Source organism: Pelobates fuscus, chromosome 13 (genome assembly GCF_036172605.1).
Source record: "Pelobates fuscus isolate aPelFus1 chromosome 13, aPelFus1.pri, whole genome shotgun sequence".
NCBI lineage: Eukaryota > Metazoa > Chordata > Amphibia > Anura > Pelobatidae > Pelobates > Pelobates fuscus.
Window position 1 is genome coordinate 18,901,617 of NC_086329.1, and position 17,584 is coordinate 18,919,200.

Sequence of the window (17,584 nt, forward strand, 5' to 3'; positions counted from 1 at the left end):
AATGGGCCAACAAATCTCAGGCGCAAGCACTAAAATCTTTCTCGACCTGGCGCCTGGGATTTGTTGAGCCCTTCATTATAGGGTTAAAAGGGTTCTCTGGAACTGCAATGTTTTACATTGCAGCACTAAGTGCAAAAGGGTCACAGCACCCAGGCTACTTCAATTAGCTGAAGTGGTCTGGGTGCCTACAGTGTCCCTTTAAGTGCACCATCCATATTATATATAATTTTTTTTATCCTTATAATTTAAGGAGAACGAAGGCATTATACATAATGCTATACTATGTTGGAAGAAAATGTTTTTTTAAAAATGGTGGGGCAAAACATTTTTTCACTGTATTACATGCAATACTTTCTACACACCAATTGCAAGGAAAGAAAACTCACTCAAAATAGTCGCTTATTAGTCCTGATTGTCAACATGCCCAATATGTCTAGGATTTTAATTTTTTTTTTTTGAAGTTCTAAAACAAATACTGCAAGGAGTGAATATAGAATATACGGTTTTAAAGCTAAAACTTTTCCAAATTTGGCACACTGAGATTACAACTTCAATAGTAGTCACCGATTCTAAAACTGCTACAAAAAGTATATATTTGTAGAAAGTGCATCCTTTGGGCTATGTAATTAACAGCATTCTGGCACTTCTCATTTAACCATTTTTTTCACAAACCGAAGTCCTATTAGTCAATCTTGTGGGGTTTTTCCTACACATTTTATTTCTGGGAAATTCACAGTGCATGCATGTCCCATTCCTGCACACACCATATTTGTATTCTGCTAATGTTCCCAAGTGCAATAATAATCCACATGTATACCTTTTCCTACCCCTAATCTAACTGCCAATCCGACCCATGATCCCAATCCTAATTCCACCCCCGATCCCAATTTAGAAGATATTCCCTTTTCTGATATCTGTATTGACATAAGCAGTGGGATTTCCTAGCTCACGCAGTACAGAGGGCTCTGTGTAGTATGAGAGGGAGAGCTCACTCACACACACACAAATCGATCCTGGGGAACTGGCAAAGCCCAGCACAGATCCTAGGGGGAATGGGGAGATTACCTCATGATCTTTTCAGATGTCTAGGTTCTCTGAAACTTGGGGACACTGTGCTTATCTTGAGCATAGCTCATCTGTCAGTCAGTTGTCAGAGGGAATCTACAGATATCAAACCAAACATAGGGTTATCCTTTTTATTAACAATGGAGATTGTGGCAATTAAAGAAATACCTGTGCTAGACACTATCGCTCATGTTATTTAGAAAGTTATGAGCAGCGCTCACAGCTCATCTGTCACTCTAGTGGACCTACTAAAGATACCTGGGGGTCCTTGGTCCAGTAGGGATTTAACCCCTGGGTACCTGCACTGCATGACGGTCTGTGCCATCATTGGGCATTAAAGTATTGCACTGCATGACAGCATAGGCTGTCATGTGGTCCTTAAGTGATTAGGTTCACCTTCAACAAGAGTTTCTAATTAAAAATTGACTAATCGGGGGGCGGGGCCGGACCGCCATGCTGACCGGTCGCATGGCGGATGGGCTCCCGAGAAACCCGATCTCTGAGCCACCATAGGCGACCATCCAAACTAGCAAACTGCAGGGGACTACTCACACAGCAGTGGGAAGGGTAGCGGACCCCGAGATCGGGAGTTTCGGATCCCCCCACGGGAAGCACGGGACTTCGGAGGCCGCGGCCTACTCTAGGGGGAGCGGGGTGGACGGCCGCTGCCCTGTCTCCCTCCTATACTGCCCCACGCTGGATAGTAGAATGCCTGCCGGCTCCTGTTCCCCCCCCTCTGGGCCGGGGGGGTCATCCCGGTCCACGCTGGGGCGCACTCAAGCCGACCTGCAAGCAGACTTCAGGGCGCTGGACACACGAGGCCCAAACCCAAGATGGCGGCGGCTCAGAGCACCTGCATAACGGCTCCTGCGATATGGAGCCACAACAGCCGTCTGAACACAGATACAGTGACCGCACCAGACCCAGGACAGAGGGAAAGCTGCAGCCTCTCAGCAAGGCACTTGAGTGGGAGCAACACACAGCACACAGGAGACCTATACTGGCAAGCCACATGTTTACCCCCACATCCATGAGAGCGAAATCACTAGTCCAGTACGCCACACAAGCCACTCACCCGACCAGGGTATCAGGGGAAGGCACAGCTGGTGTACCCTCTCAAGCCACAGCCGCAAAGCAGGGAGCCGCAAAGCTACACACGCTGCAAACGCAGCCCCCATCCTGAGGGACAAAACGGGACTGAGCTCCAGCTGCCAAGTTTCTCACAGAGCCATAGCCTCAAGACAGGGGGCTCGAGCAAGCAGCCTCACGAATTCGGTCACTGATCCGACCCAGAACTGGGTGACCTGTGTGCCAGACCCATATCCGGTAAGACTCCCACTACAGCTCCCACATCACCCTTACCCACCTCTGTGGACACCTTCTCAGAACACCCAGTGGCCCCCTTACAGAGTGGGAATTGGCTAAAGAGGACTGCCTGACCAATACCGACCCACACCTAGCTGGGCTTACAAACGGTGGACTCTCGTTGCACGTTTACCTGCACTCCGGACAGCCCTGTGTTTATGACCTCCATGGTACCCGGCCTTGCTGTGACCCGCAGCAACTGGGAACAGCGACCAGTACAGAAAGCACCTTCTGCTTGTTTTATATCTCTGCTTGTTTTATATCTCTGCTTGTTTTATATCTCTCTTGTTCCCCACCTCTCATTCAAATGATAAATGCATCACCTGTGTTGCCTTATGAAGAAATGCCATTATTAATGTACAGGACTGCAATGCTTTGTTAGAATTGTCCCAGGTCAGACCAGCACCACTGCATAATTACTCAGGGAGAGTCAGTCCACTTAGCGTATGCATTATGCATAGTATATGCAAGTGGCATGGCATAGTATGACACTAATAATACATTTTCGATCCTGTAAGCTTGCGCGCACATGCATCCACTAAGTAACATGTATAGCCTGCCAGCTCTGTGTATTTAGTCAGCTTTCTAGCAGCATGCTTGCCAACATCTTGTAACTCATCTGTTGATCTTGGTAATACTCAAACCACTTAATGCACGGATGCGAATCTTAACAGGTCTCAGGGACCCACTGTTTGCTAATGTCTGTTAATCCTGAAACATAACTCTACCTACTTATATCTTGTCTCAAGCGTTGAATACTCCCTTAAGCTACAGCTCATACAGCTGACCTCTCATAATAATATAAAAAATGTGCAAACTTGCCTCTGTACCCCAATGTTATTTTTGTCATTTAAACGTGTGTGGAATGCCGTCGGGGTACCACATATGCACTGTTATACCTTCATGCACAACAAAATAAAGAATTTAAAAAAAAAAAAAAAAAAAAAAAAATTGACTAATCAATTACTGATGCCACGAGTTATAAATTTAAGCAGCCCTAGGCTGTGTTGCTCTTGATCTACAGCGGGATTAAAAGTGTTCTGCATTGCACATTGCTTTAGTAGCTGCCCTTTGTAATTTTCCAGGTACATTACTTTACACTCGGGCCATTTATTTTCACTTTGGATAAACTGGTCTTTAGAAATTTCTGCGGTCATGATCAATTTATACATTTTGACAATCTTTATGAAAATGCATAATGGAATACACCAATAAAGGCACAGAAAACCATACTGAAACCAGGGATGTACTTCTATTGTTCAGCTGATTATTCCAGGCGATGAGCCAGACTCTATATGATGGGGCTTACCACAATTAAAGCCAACGGGGGGGGGGCGCTGGCGACGGCAAACCCAGGAACGTTGTCAAACCTTTTTTGACTACTTGCTGTGGAATGGCGACAGGGCACTCCTAGCACAATAATTAGTACCATAACGCTATTCCACAGCAAGTGACATTTGGATGTGTATGTAATATTTGTTAACCTGAAAAACTTTACATTCTGTCCAATTGTTTTAAAATATTCAGTGTAGTAGTGATGTAGTAGTTATGTCTCATCTACCCATTGTAAACAGTCAGTTTGCTAAAGGCTTGACTTCTTACCGGGATGCTGCTTCCTGCTATCTGCCGATATTGATTTCATCGCTCAACCAGCGAGCTAAGCCCTGCACTTGTGGTCTTAGCTCAATTATGAGAGCTTCTGGCTGCACAGAGGCAGGGAAGTTGGGCATTGGACAATTGGCAAACGATTTGACTATTTGCGTGGCACTCATGGCACCTTAAATACTACAGTGAGCTTTAGCACTTGTGGTGCTTGGAGTGTTCCTTTAATATATGCAATATTTTTAAGCCACCTGCAAAGGAAATAAACCCACCCTACCAAAGTCCTGAAAAGGGACACTATAGTCACTAGAAAAACGACAGTTTATTGTATTTGTTCAGGTTAGTATAATCAGTCCCTTCAGGCTTTTTGCAGTAACACTGTCTTTTAAGAGACAATGCTGTGATAACATTACAGCCTAGGGATGCCTCCACTGGCCACTCCTCAGATGGCTGCTTGAGGTGCTTCTTGGGGCAGTGCTATAGAGTGTGACTGACATTCAGTGTCTCCTCCTTCTGCATGGAGACACTGAACTTTCCTCATAGCGATGCACTGATTCAATGTATCTCTATGAGGAGATGCTGATTGGCCAGGGCTGTGTTGGCTGTGCCCCTGATCTGCCACCTTGACAGTCTCAGCCAATCCAACGCTTTCCTATGGGAAAGCATTGTGATTGGCTCAGAAAACCACTTCTGATGTCAGCCAAAGAGGAAGATCAGGGGCAGAGCCAGCACCAGAAGACTGGAATAAAGATAAGATTTTACTATATTTAGGGGGGGCAAGATGGTGTTTTTAACACCTGACTCTATCTTTATTTTTACTTTGTATCTTTTCTCAATTGGATAATCGTCTGCAGTTTCTATGCCTTGCAGGTACCTTGTTAACTAGGCACTGTAATCTGTATAACACATACATCATGAACTTTAACTAATCCATAGACCACTCTAGAGAATCTTGTGGTCTGGTAAGCTTAAGTAAAAATCCCAAGCCATCACAAAAGCCAAATGATGAGTCTGGATTTAGAGTCAAACACAAACCACCTGTTCTATTTCTGATGCGTTTTTAATTGTATAGAAGTTGTATCATAATGTGCTCATTTTTTTTTCTTAATAAAGGTATTGATAATGCATTCCCCAAAAACAAACCAGAACATTAAGACATTTGTATTCATTACATAAGTAATATTTACTTTTTAAGATAATTCTTGCGAAAATGGGAGATACGTTGGCAGCATCGTTTTAGATATATTCATGTTGTGAAACACAAGCCTATATTCCAATTAAACTGGCTAGCCATTAATCTATAACGTGTTAATGAGCTGCAAACCCTTGCCGTACATTTGTTCACAAGCCTAAGTAAAACGATTTTATATTGCTCCATTGGTAAAGAATGGAGTTCCACTGCCCTCCATCTTTCCCCAGGTCTCTTTTTACTGCTACAAAAATCTTTGCTTAAATTATCTGTATAATTAGTAAAATAGTTTATAATTCAAGGATTGACAAACTTTACTAGATTTCAAGAGTTGGGCACAAATATTTAGGTGTTAGTCAACAGTACCACGGTAGGAGTTATGGCTCCCAGCAATTGTCGTGTCTTGTAATTAAGTGCCTGGAGTACTTGCTGTACTGATAGATACGGAGAATTTGACATGCTCCATTGGGTTTGGGATTACGTTTCAAATTAGTGTTTGGATTAGGATTAGGGCCAGTAAGGGAATTCCTCTGCTGAAATCAGCAGATTTAATCATTCAAACACTATTTATAGATTTGGGATTAAAGGAACTCTATAGTCACCAGATCAACTACAGCCCAATGTAGTTGTTCTGGTGAGTATAGTCCGTCCCTGCAGGCGTTTTGTTGTAAGCTTAGTGTTTTCAAAGAAAATGCAGTGTTTACATTGCTCCTTATGGACACCTCCAGATTGCTAATGGGTAGCAAGCTACCTAAATGGTGGTTTTAACAATATAAGGGCAGGAAAATATACGATTATGTTCCTGACCCTATAGGGTTCCTTTAAGAAGATTAGGTCTTTTTGTTAGATTTAGGTTTAGATTTTGGAATTTAGATTTGGTTTAGGATTAAAGGTAAACTCTAGGCCTGGAAAACAAAGTTGTTGTTTTTTGTTTTTGTTTTTTTGTTTTTTTTTTCCTGGCACTATAGCTTTCTGTAGTGTCCCTGTATGTCAAGGCCCTTTAACTTAAAAAAACACAAAAAAAAACCACACACACACACAAAAAAAAACCCCTCTGACACTTACCGATGTCCCTTAGTGCTGGCTTGTGACGTGCTCACATTAGGACTTCCACCTTAAGAAAGCATTATATAATGATTTCCTATGGGGTTTTGGGTGACACTGGATGTCCTAATGACCCTCTAATCTAGTGACATTTTGGTAAATGGTATGCATTTATGAGGGGATTTAAATCATGAAACTGCTACAATGCCCCAAAATGTATAGAGTAGGCCTATCAAATTCATCAGTGAAAATTCTTATTGTAACAAAGGCGTTGCAAATAATTGGGGGTATTGATTTTGTTCAGAAGGGTTTGCTGAGCATACTTTGGGGGTTTGATCACAATGGCACATAGATTTGTGAAAATGTAAGGAGTATATAAAAAAATAATAAATACATTTAACAAATTATCACAAACCAGCAAAAATGGCGGCACACTGAGGCACAATATACACCATATGAGATCCCATGGAATGTCTGTTTTCACAAATGATCGGTGTTTCTGGGGTAATTATAACGAAGTAATTTCACTAGAGGTGTAGTTAACCCTGCAAGGTAGTTATTGCAGTTTATCAATAACTACAATAATTACAATTGCAGGGCTAAGGGCACTGGAACAGTGCACGCAGACCACTTCAATGATCTGAAGTTGTCTGGGTGCCTATAGTGTCCCTTCAAGTTGTGCTAATTATACACACAGTATTGTTGCCAACACTGATAGATATATGATTTTTTGACAAATTAGAGTCTGTATATGTCACATCAAATTAAAGCCCCTTTTCCCTTTAAAAAAGTTTATATGTGTTTGTGCCGTAAATTAGAGATGGAAATTGCGGTTGAACAAACAAAGGGCAAAAATTAAAAAATTGCTTTGGTCCTTACATGCAAAACAAATAATGTTGTCCTTATGGAGTTAATGTTGTCTAAATGTTATTTAGAATGCTTGTTGCGGTTTAGAACATGCATTCCCGTAGCTGCTACATCTGATTTTCATCTCTTTTGGTCTTGTTCTTTCGCATGCCATTTATAGATTGTAAGCTTAATGGCAACTAAAAAGCTCTTATATCAGTTTATTTTATGCCTGCCCATCCCTTGTATCTCACCCATTTACAATATACTGAGTGTACTCATTATTAAAAATTGAGAGCTATGCACATGCTCAGTATAACTGCCCCTCAGTCATACCCCAGAAATACATGTGAACGAGGGAAAATCAGGCTTTAACCCCTTAAGGACCAAGCTTCTGGAATAAAAGGGAATCATGACATGTCACACATGTCATGTGTCCTTAAGGGGTTAAGGAGCACTATAGTGCCCGGAAAATAAACTTTTTTTTTCCTGGCACTATAGGGTTTTTAGGTCCCCCCTCCAGCCCCTTACCTTAATCCAGCGCCAGGCTCCCTCTGCGCTGGTGACCTCTCCTCCCCCTGCTAACGTCAGCTCCGAATGGGCATGCGTGGCCAGTGCCATGCGCGCATTCAAACCGCCCATAGGAAAGCATTACTCAAGGTTTTCCTATGGACATCCAGCTGCAGAGTTAAAACTAAGGGGACCTGGCACCCAGACCACTTAATTGAGCTGAGGTGGCCTGGGTGCCTATAGTGGTCCTTTAAGAAAGGTATTGGTATAAATTATACATTGAACACATGTCAAGAAGTGCATAGTTGTGAATTGTATTCTCCTTTTAGATACATTCTTACTGTTTTTGGAAAAGTTTTTGAAATTGACACTCTGGGTGTTAAAATGCCCTTATCATCACTTTTTTATTTTCTTAATTGGCTTTTGGATTTTCATTCCTGTTAGATTAGTAACGAGCACTTGACTGCATCTTCGATTGTGTAAAATTCTTACAATTTTAAGTTGGATCAGTTTTGAGTCTTAGTCCTAAAATGTTTAGCTACTCAACATGTCTTTCAAATAACCCTACCTGGATTTTCATTTCTTTTTTTAATGTGCTAATTTTTTTTTTTTGTGTGTGTGTGTGGTCTGGTAGTTTATTGTAGCTCAGCCATGAGCTATTCTCCCTGATATATTGTTATGGCCTATAAAGTTAATTTACAATCTCTCTTAAAGCTCTGGAAATTTTATTAGATTTTTGATGTGCAGATCAGGAGTTGTCTGGAATGAAAAAAAAAAAAATGGAGGAAAGTGACATTTGCATTTTTTTTTTGACATGGTAGATATTTGCTCTTTTTAACCCCGATGCTCATATCGTGGAGACTCTTAAGACCCTGATTAATTTGCCTTTGAGCTGGGTTCACAGTGCAGTGAAAGACATACTGGTTGAGTTTTTTATGAGGTTCATTTGTCTTTGTCTAAGCAAGTTCCTTAAAGGAACACTATAAAAACAAACATGCATTCCTGACACTATAGTGCTGGTGTGGATATTTAGGCGATCTGTCCCACTCAATCACGCTGAAAAGGTGCGCTTACTTACCTTTTCTGACGCGTCTGGCTCCGTTTCCATGGCTGAGATCATCAATTGTGATGATCTCAGCCAATCCAATGCTTTCCCACAGGAAAACATTGGGAGGCTATTACAAATGTGCTGCAAAATGCCACACTGAGTCTATAAGCATCTCATCAGAGAGATACATTTAATGAATGACTCTCTATGGGGAATATTCTGGGTCTCTGTGCAGAGGGTGGAGACACTGAATGCTAGTGTTGTACACTGTGCAGCACTGGACTAGGAAGCACCTCTGAGTGACTGCCATTAGAGATGTTACTAGGCACCAATTTAAACACTGCCTTTTCTCTGAACATTAAACTGTAGTGGTTTTGGTGACTATAGTGCTCCTTTAAGAGTGACAGAGGGAACAATGGCTGAATAGGCCAGCAAGTTGTTTAGAGCTAACCAAACACACTGCACCAACAATATGAAATTAATTGGGAGCCATTGCATAGACCGTGATCTGAAACAGTCTGGAGTTCATGGTTAGTCGGTTATTATTATTATTGCCATTTATATAGCTCCAATGTATGCCGCAGCACTTTGCAATTAAAGAGGTGAAGAATGCCCTGCTCAAACAAACTTACAATCTACAGCTTTATATTCATAACACTAAAGTTTTAAATTTATTAAAATTTCACTTTCTCTTGAAATCTGCTTTTTTTTTTTTTTTTTATAAAGAGGACATACTCTTCACACACAAAGCATTTCAGCAAGCTGATGTGATTTAGGAGTCTGGAGTGCCCTTTTAAGATTGTCCTAGATACCAATTTTTTTCTGCAGCACTCCTTAATGGCATGTACTGATTCCATATTATAGGAACCTTACTGATTACTGCAGTCACATTTCTATGGAAATAAAATATACATTTACTGTATGCTTTATCATGGTGTGGGGGGTTTGGCAGTTTTACTTGCCTGAACCTGTGCTTTGTGGACGCCGCCATCATCTTCCTTTTGTTCCTCTTCCGCTACTGATGCTTAAGCTGCCAGAAGCCGATGTCACTACTGTTCTCTCATGCATGTGCAAAAGTACAGCATTGAGGTCTATGGAGGAGATCACTGTCAATCTGAGTATTTCATGAAGATTCTATCATTATCAAATACTCATTTTGTGGAGGGGATGGGGTGACAGCGCAGTTTTTATTCACAAGGAGTGGGACTAACTTCTGTATGTTTTCTCCCAGTTTTCCCACCCATTCTGTTGGTACCTTCCTCTTTAGCCAGCTCTGTTCACAGGGCAGAGATCCATTAATACTGTATAATTTTTCATTCATAATTAGCCACATTCTGATAATTGTGTTTCCTTTAAAATATTTTTGATAGTGCGTGAATAAAATAAGCCTACTGCAGAGTTAAAGAACCACAATAGTGCCAGGAAAGCATACTCGTTTTCCTGGCACTAGAGTGCCCTGAGGGTGCCCCCACCCTCAGGGACCCCCTCCCGCCCGGCTCTGGAAAGGGGAAAAGGGTTAAAACTTACCTTTTTCCAGCGCTGGGCGGGGAGCTCTCCTCCTCCTCTCCGCCTCCGTTCCTCCCCGTCGGCTGAATGCGCACGCGCGTCAAGAGCTGCGCGCGCATTCAGCCGGTCGCATAGGAAAGCATTCATAATGCTTTCCTATGGACGCTTGCGTGCTCTCACTGTGATTTTTCACAGTGAGAATCACGCAAGCGCCTCTAGCGGCTGTCAGTGAGACAGCCACTAGAGGAAAAAGGGGAAGGCTTAACTAATTGATAAACATAGCAGTTTCTCTGAAACTGCTATGTTTATAAAAAAAATTAGTTAACCCTAGCTGGACCTGGCACCCATACCACTTCATTAAGCTGAAGTGGTCTGGGTGCCTAGAGTGGTCCTTTAAAGAAGGTGGTAGGTGTTGTGCAGTAACTGCAGATCTAGTATACTCTGCATTTGTGCAGTACCCCCAATGGGGGGAGAGGGCTGTGGCTTAGAATATAACTTGGTTAATTGGTTATGTTTTTGTTTTTTTTAGTGCTGTGTGTGTGTTCACAAAGGGAAGGTTCTTTTCAAAAAGAGAATTTCTAGTAAAATGCAAGTATTTGTCTTACAAGTCCGTGCAATTATTTTGAGATGCATTAAAAATAAAATAAGTTTGGCCAGTAAATGTTTAAAGAGTAAAATTCCAACATAAACCGTACTTTCCTGAAAATGACAGTCCTTGCCTTAGCCTTATTTACAATACTACGGTAAGTAAAATAAAATACCAGCATTTGAAAGTGAAACACACCTCTGCAACACTTTTGTGTCCCGGGCAATATTGTTTGCAGTGACAGGCTGTTTTAGTGTATGTGCCCTTGGGTATTCGTTTCTTAGCGCATGCTTGCACGGCGTGTTGTGATTTTGCATGCTATACTTTGGCTATACCTGGACAGTCAATAGCATAACTCTCAGCTGGTTTGTATTTCAATGTTTGTGCAAAATTCACTGAAGTTGACCATTCTGTTGTAAAATGATAATATAGTATTATAATTTTTTAATTATAAAACTTAGTGTTAACTGGCATGTTTCTCTAACAGATCCTCATTTTATGGCTGAGTGCTGGAGGTTACTGTTCCAGTAGTTTACTAGCATCTTACCTTTAATACGTTTTGGTTATTATACTCTGGGTCTCTTTTAAGGATTGCTGAACCTCTGTGATTGAGCACTACTGATTAGGTAATAAAGCTGTCGGCATCATAAATAGCCTCTTATTTCTATGAGAGAGTCTGACCTCCTGATCGAGCTGTTAGTCATCCGGCAGTTAACCATATATTACAGTGCAGTGAGCAGTAAGCTGTGGTGTTTATAGTGCATTCAATGTATTTTTAGTTATGTGGGTCTACCTCCTTCTTAAGCACTTGTAGTGTAACCTTTTGGAGGTGTTCTTGTTTAACTTTAGAAATAACACCTCTGTTAGCAGATTTTCTGAGAACTCTTGGTTTCCATGCTTCCACTACCTGAGTGATTCAGATACTTAAAGGAAAAATTATAGTGTCAATAGTACAAACCTGTATTTCTGACACTATAGTGCTAAAGTGGATTTTTAGGTGAATTGACTCTTCTCTGTGCAGTAAAAAGGTGACTGGCTCTGCCTCTATGGCTAAGATCCTTCATCTTAATCTCATCTAATCCATTGCATTTTCATAAAAAAGCATTTGAGAGGCTATTGTGTATGCGCAGCAAAATGATGTGGTGCCCCAATCATCATCTCCTTATAGAGATGCATTGAATCAATGTATCTCTGTTTGATGTTAAAACATTTCCACGCAGTACGTGACACAGGAGCATAACTTTTGGTTTGAGTGACTGTCAGCAATCTAAACACTGGATTTTTTTTTCCCTCATGAAAATCAGCATATACAGTGCTAACACTGTTATAGACACCATAGCTTCTACATTAAGCTGTTGTGGTTCTGGGGACCATAGTGTTCCTTTAAGCACCCAACTGTGACATGGAGTTTCTTAATTTGTGATTTATCATGGGTCTCCAGATTTTATTGTGGTAAATAAGCAGGATCTTCTGTTCTGACAGTCTTTAAAGGGGCAAACTATACTTTATAACCACAATATGGGATCGTAATGGTTATGGTGTAATTAGACCGTGAGCTCCATCCCCCAATTATGGTTCTAAGTAGTTTGGCCCAAAAACTGGGTCTTCCTGTTCAACCATGGGCTAGCCCCATAGCCAACCAATGAATGGCTTTTTAGTGTAGACAAATTCAATATTATTAATGAAGAGGTGTAACTTATACCCCACAATAGACGTCGGGGAGTCTGAGATGCCGATGCCTCAGAGCAGTTTGACCATGAACTGGGTGATGGTGCCTGCAGTCAAAATGGAATGTAGTAGGTTTGGTGCCTGGGCTGCCCTTTAATGGCACATGCTGTAATGTTGGCATTTCTCCTTTTTGAATTAATATGTAATTGTGCGTGTAAAAATGGGGACTACAGTTCATGCTGGTATAGTATATGCATACAGATAAAACACCTACTGTCAGAATGAGTGGGTTGTTAAGGCAACCAATGTGCTACCGATGAATTGTGTTTTGGAAGTTTGCTCGTTTGTATACCTCCCACTCATCCAAAAATAATCAGAATCTATCTTATCAATGTGTACATTTACCAGCCATGTGACTAATGGAATGTGTAGGTGAGGTTCTAGATGCTTTTACACAGTCCTCCCAGTTGTTGGTTCACTTCTTGAACCCATGTCACCACGAGATATGAGGTGGGTAAAGGACACCAGTGAGGATTATTAAAAATGCTGCTTAGAGATGTAAAAAGACTAAACTACAAAAATCATGAATTTACCCAACTTACTTCTTGAAAATAGTTTATTGCTACTTTAAGGATGGAGCTGTCCCTTCACTTAAAACAGATCTTTAAGTAACTTTTTTTTGTTTCTGTTACTTTTTTCTTTCTTAATATTGGCATGTTCCAATCGCCCCACACCCCAATAAGTTGTATATACCAAAAATACTTTTTCGTTTGTATAACCAGAAGGTTTACAAAGGGTGGAGCTTCAGTCAAGCGCCAATAGCCTTTGTCATCTTTTTCATTAGCTATACTCGCCTCCTTCCAGCATAACCTCCTTGGCATCTTTGTTGACTCTCATTTGGTTATGAAAGTCAACAAGGGTTCATTGAAGGAGGCCTTGAGTTTTTGCGCCATTTAGCACTTCAGTTTCTCTAAAAGTGCTCTGGCTGACTATAGTGTCCCTTTAATAAAATTTTAAAAAAAGTAAACCCCTCTAGTGTTCCCTTTTTAACGGTACTACTTTTATTCTTTTTAATACATACATGTAGTGACTTAAAGGGACACTGCCCATTGCCCAAATACAAAATATATAAAAATCACTGTTTAGTAGATATATCTCAAATATAATGAAGCCTTTTTTATCATTGGGGTTATATCTAAATACAGCTTGAAAAACCTGCAGTTCTCTCGTCTGCAGCCTTTGCAAACCCTCCCCTTTTAACGCTGCCAAGACTGTTGCTGCCCAATCACAGACTTCCCAATGCAGCTCAATGAGAAGTCTTTGCACGGCAGGTGCTCTGGGCAATTGCTGCCTCTTGAGTTTAGCTCCACTGAGCTAACCAAACCTGGAAACAGAACCTGTTTTCTGCTTGAAAACAGAGGGAGTGTAACCATTTTAATTTCGAAAAGTGTAAATTTCTATGAAAATCTGCACTTTTTGCAAAATGAAAAGGACACATTCTTCACACATTATGCTTTTCTGCAAGCTCAAGGCCCCTTTAACAGGAAGTCTTCCCGGGTTTTCCATTAAATAAATATTGTGATCATTAAGTTACTTAAAAAGCCAGCATACCCCTCAGTGACACAGAGGCTTAGCTATCTATTGCACTCAAACGCCACAACTTGCTTGCTATAGGTTGAGGTTAAGTCTTTACCCAAAATAATGAGCATCTAGTTTTCTTTTCCCCAGAATATCTTGTATATTTTGTCTTTATCTATTCTTAATGCGGTTGTTGAGCTGTCCGCTGAACAATCAATGCTGGAAATATATTCAAATGCAGATAGATCTGTTTTGCATCAGCACAAATAGGAGAGAATTAAAATGGCTGAACGAACATGAAGCGATCCAGAGTGAAATATGTGGATTGCTACCCTGGTCAGGCAAGCCGTGCATTATGGGATGTTTTAGAATGTAGCATATTAGGTGCATAACCTTTCTGTCACAGAATGAGCTGAAGTGTTCTCAAGAAAAGCCAAGAGGAAGCTTTATACTGATGATTGGGCTGATTAAACGAAGAATAGGAAATTCTCTTTCTAAGGTCATTTGAGTAGCCTGTAGGAACTGCCAAGCACAGAAAAAAACACCTTCTGCATGTTGCTGGGCAGATTTCTATTTGCTATGGGAGACCAACTGCTTTGTTTGCATCTAAAAAGGGAGAGTTAAAGCCCTGAAGGCACCTTGTAGGCAGGATTTGATGAGTCCATTGTGGGTCTAATGAAGTTTAAGCTTAAAACAGAGGCTGTGTGCTCAAATAGTTAAATGCTTAATGACTGCAGCTGGTATGCAAATGAACTGGCTGTTTATACTTCTTCCTACTGTATCCATTGAAAACTCAGTGTCTCAGAAACACAAGCTTTTATACTTGAGTTCATCTTTACCTAAAGATGGTAAAGTGTCAGTTTTTTTTTATTATTTTATACAGTGCTCTAGAATGAAGAGCAGAAATACAAAATTCAGTTAGGTTATAGAACATTTTAATTGCGTCCCTCAATAGTACTTTCAATTCCACAGCGTTCGTCTCAATGTGTATCGTTCCCAAAATAGCACAATGACTTTCTTATGCCATATGTCGATTTAAATAAAGAAATAACATAAAACATGTTAGGTGCTGAGTGAATGGACATGTTGTGGTTATCACATGCTGTGTGTTATGGCAATATGAGACATTGGCATCTAAAATTATATATTCTATGCACACCATGTACCCCTAGCTTTTATGAAGGTTTCTTAATATACACAGCCACTTTGCCATCTAAATAATATATTAAATAGGTACGTAAAACTAATCCTGGAGCGCCGTACGTTCTTTTGATGGTAAACACATTTTCAGCAGAAAAATCAGCTGTGATAGTAAACACTAAGCCACATACCTACTGCTGCAGCTTATTCTAGTGGGGTTTTTTCTTTTGGGCTTTTGGCTGCGGATGCAGTTCGCCTTGGTTTTGTATAACCGTTTAAAGTGGCTGGTGAAAACGGGGGGATTCTGCAGCAACCTAAGCCACCTGCCCTTCAGCTATTGATGTGATAATGAGCAGTTACACTTAGTTATTCATCCAAATATTGGAACAGTGTGAGCACTCAGTGTGTGCTCACATCTACCAGTAATGGGATGTGAATGCTAGGCTATGAAAGAATTCATCTGTTGAGTCCTCATTCATCAAAAGTAAGTTAGAACTTATTTTAAAAGGAATTATAATCACCAATTCTTGTATAGAGCTATATTCGCTTTATGCTTGCTGTCTACTTTAGTCAAGTGAGTTCAGGCTGGTGAACGAAAAAGTTTAGCACCAGACATCTTATGTTAGGCTTAGGTATTTATTTCACTTAGAAAATAATTACTGCAAATCCCTTGCAGTAGCATATATATATATATGTCTAAAGGGGCACCACAGGTTAGAGGTCAACCTTTTCTTCTTAAGGCTGCACTGTCACCTAAAATTGTTATGAAATACTGACAGACTGTGTTGGAATTACACTGCAATTCGAACTCCAAAGATATACTGAAACAAAGTAGGGACTATTAGACCTATCAGAGAGACCATTTGCTTGGCGCAGTGCAGCGTTTTGCCATGCTTGCACACAGGTCTCCCAATGTAGGCTTTGGCTGAGATCATGTGCACTGATGATCTCAGCCAATTAGGCGGAGCACGATCTGGAGACCAGCACTGAACGATAAGCAATACTCACCATTCAAACATCTACAACCTGGGGGAGGGGACACAGACACACCTAAATAGTTGTCAGGACACTATAGCGTTAGGAATACAGGTTTATATTGCTAATGCTATAGTGTTCCTTTAAAAGTCATTTTAGTATGTGTGCTCTCTGGCTGACTGCCATTTGGTTCCCCCTCATATTCCCCTGCAGTGCAAACACTATGTTGTTTTAGATCTCTTCCAGTGGAAATCGCAGCTGAAAATACAATAAATGTTTAGCTGAAAATGTGTGAGGATGTAGCTTAATATTTTTTTTTTTAAGCAAAGTATTTAGTGACTCTGCCATTTAAAATTGTCACTTTTTTGGTTTTAGGCTTCTGTAGTGTAACCTACCCTCCAGATAAACCTTGTATTGCAGACCATTGAAAATGGGTCACTTTGCAGGAGTGATGTCAAACTACAGTATGGTTATCTATAAAAGCTTCCAGACTATATCTGAATAAAATAAATTCTGCCATCAGTACTTTGTTCAGCTTGTTATTTAATATATAGCATGGAAAACGGATTTTGTGCTCCCTGTATTTCACCATTATATAGTGTCTGAATTGAATTTGCTTTGATAAAACCGTGAAAGAAGATCAGCAGCAGCAGGGTGTTAGGTTTGTTCATTTTCAAAGCATCAATAGGTTTTATTTTAGGTAATAATATCTGGACCATAATATCTGGACTGATGGGATTACAGGTTAAGAAATATTAACTTGTTTAAGGTGTTAAGCATCCAGACTGGATTCAGTTGCAGAGCTCTGCAGAGGCCCTTAGTGATTAATCATGGATGTTCCCATTTGTTTGTGCCATGCACTTGGTAGATAAAATGGGCATCCATCATTTCAGGTTGGACTTGGTCCCTGGACAATTTATGTAGGCAAGGCATTTGAAATAATGAGGGGAAAAAACAATAACATGTTAATGTTATATCAAACTGTAACCTCATTCAAATACTGCTCGGCATTCATGCTGACACTATATAATAAGACTCACAGACACCCCTTCCTTTCTCATACACAATGACACTTCTTGCAAATACTTCTGTGAATAAAACACATAACACTCCATGCAGATACAACCGAACATTCCAACTTACTCTGTACAAAACTACACCTAACTATCAAACACCGAATACAAACAAAAGTCATTTTGGAGATTTATTCTGTGCACTAATTAACTGTAAGCTGAAAGTTAAGCGATATTGTTGGTGATGTTTGTGTATACAGAGCTATGGTTTAACCGATAAAATCACCTGATAAATCTTTATCCAAGTAATTAGTGTGATTTCATTGCTTAATAAACTTCAAATTTATGATGATAATGTGCAACATATTTATTTTTATTTACAATAAAAAATGTGTATAAAAATCTCTGATTTAATTGTATGCAGCCAGATTGGGAGAATAAAAAATGCT

The 17,584-nt window shown here is 40.4% G+C and overlaps 1 protein-coding gene across 2 annotated transcripts in view; it reads left to right on the forward strand.

Annotated features, from left to right (window-relative positions):
* Nucleotides 1-17,584, forward strand: part of ARHGAP5 (Rho GTPase activating protein 5) — a 64,478-nt gene that overhangs the window by 9,190 nt on the left and 37,704 nt on the right. The window lies entirely within an intron of this gene.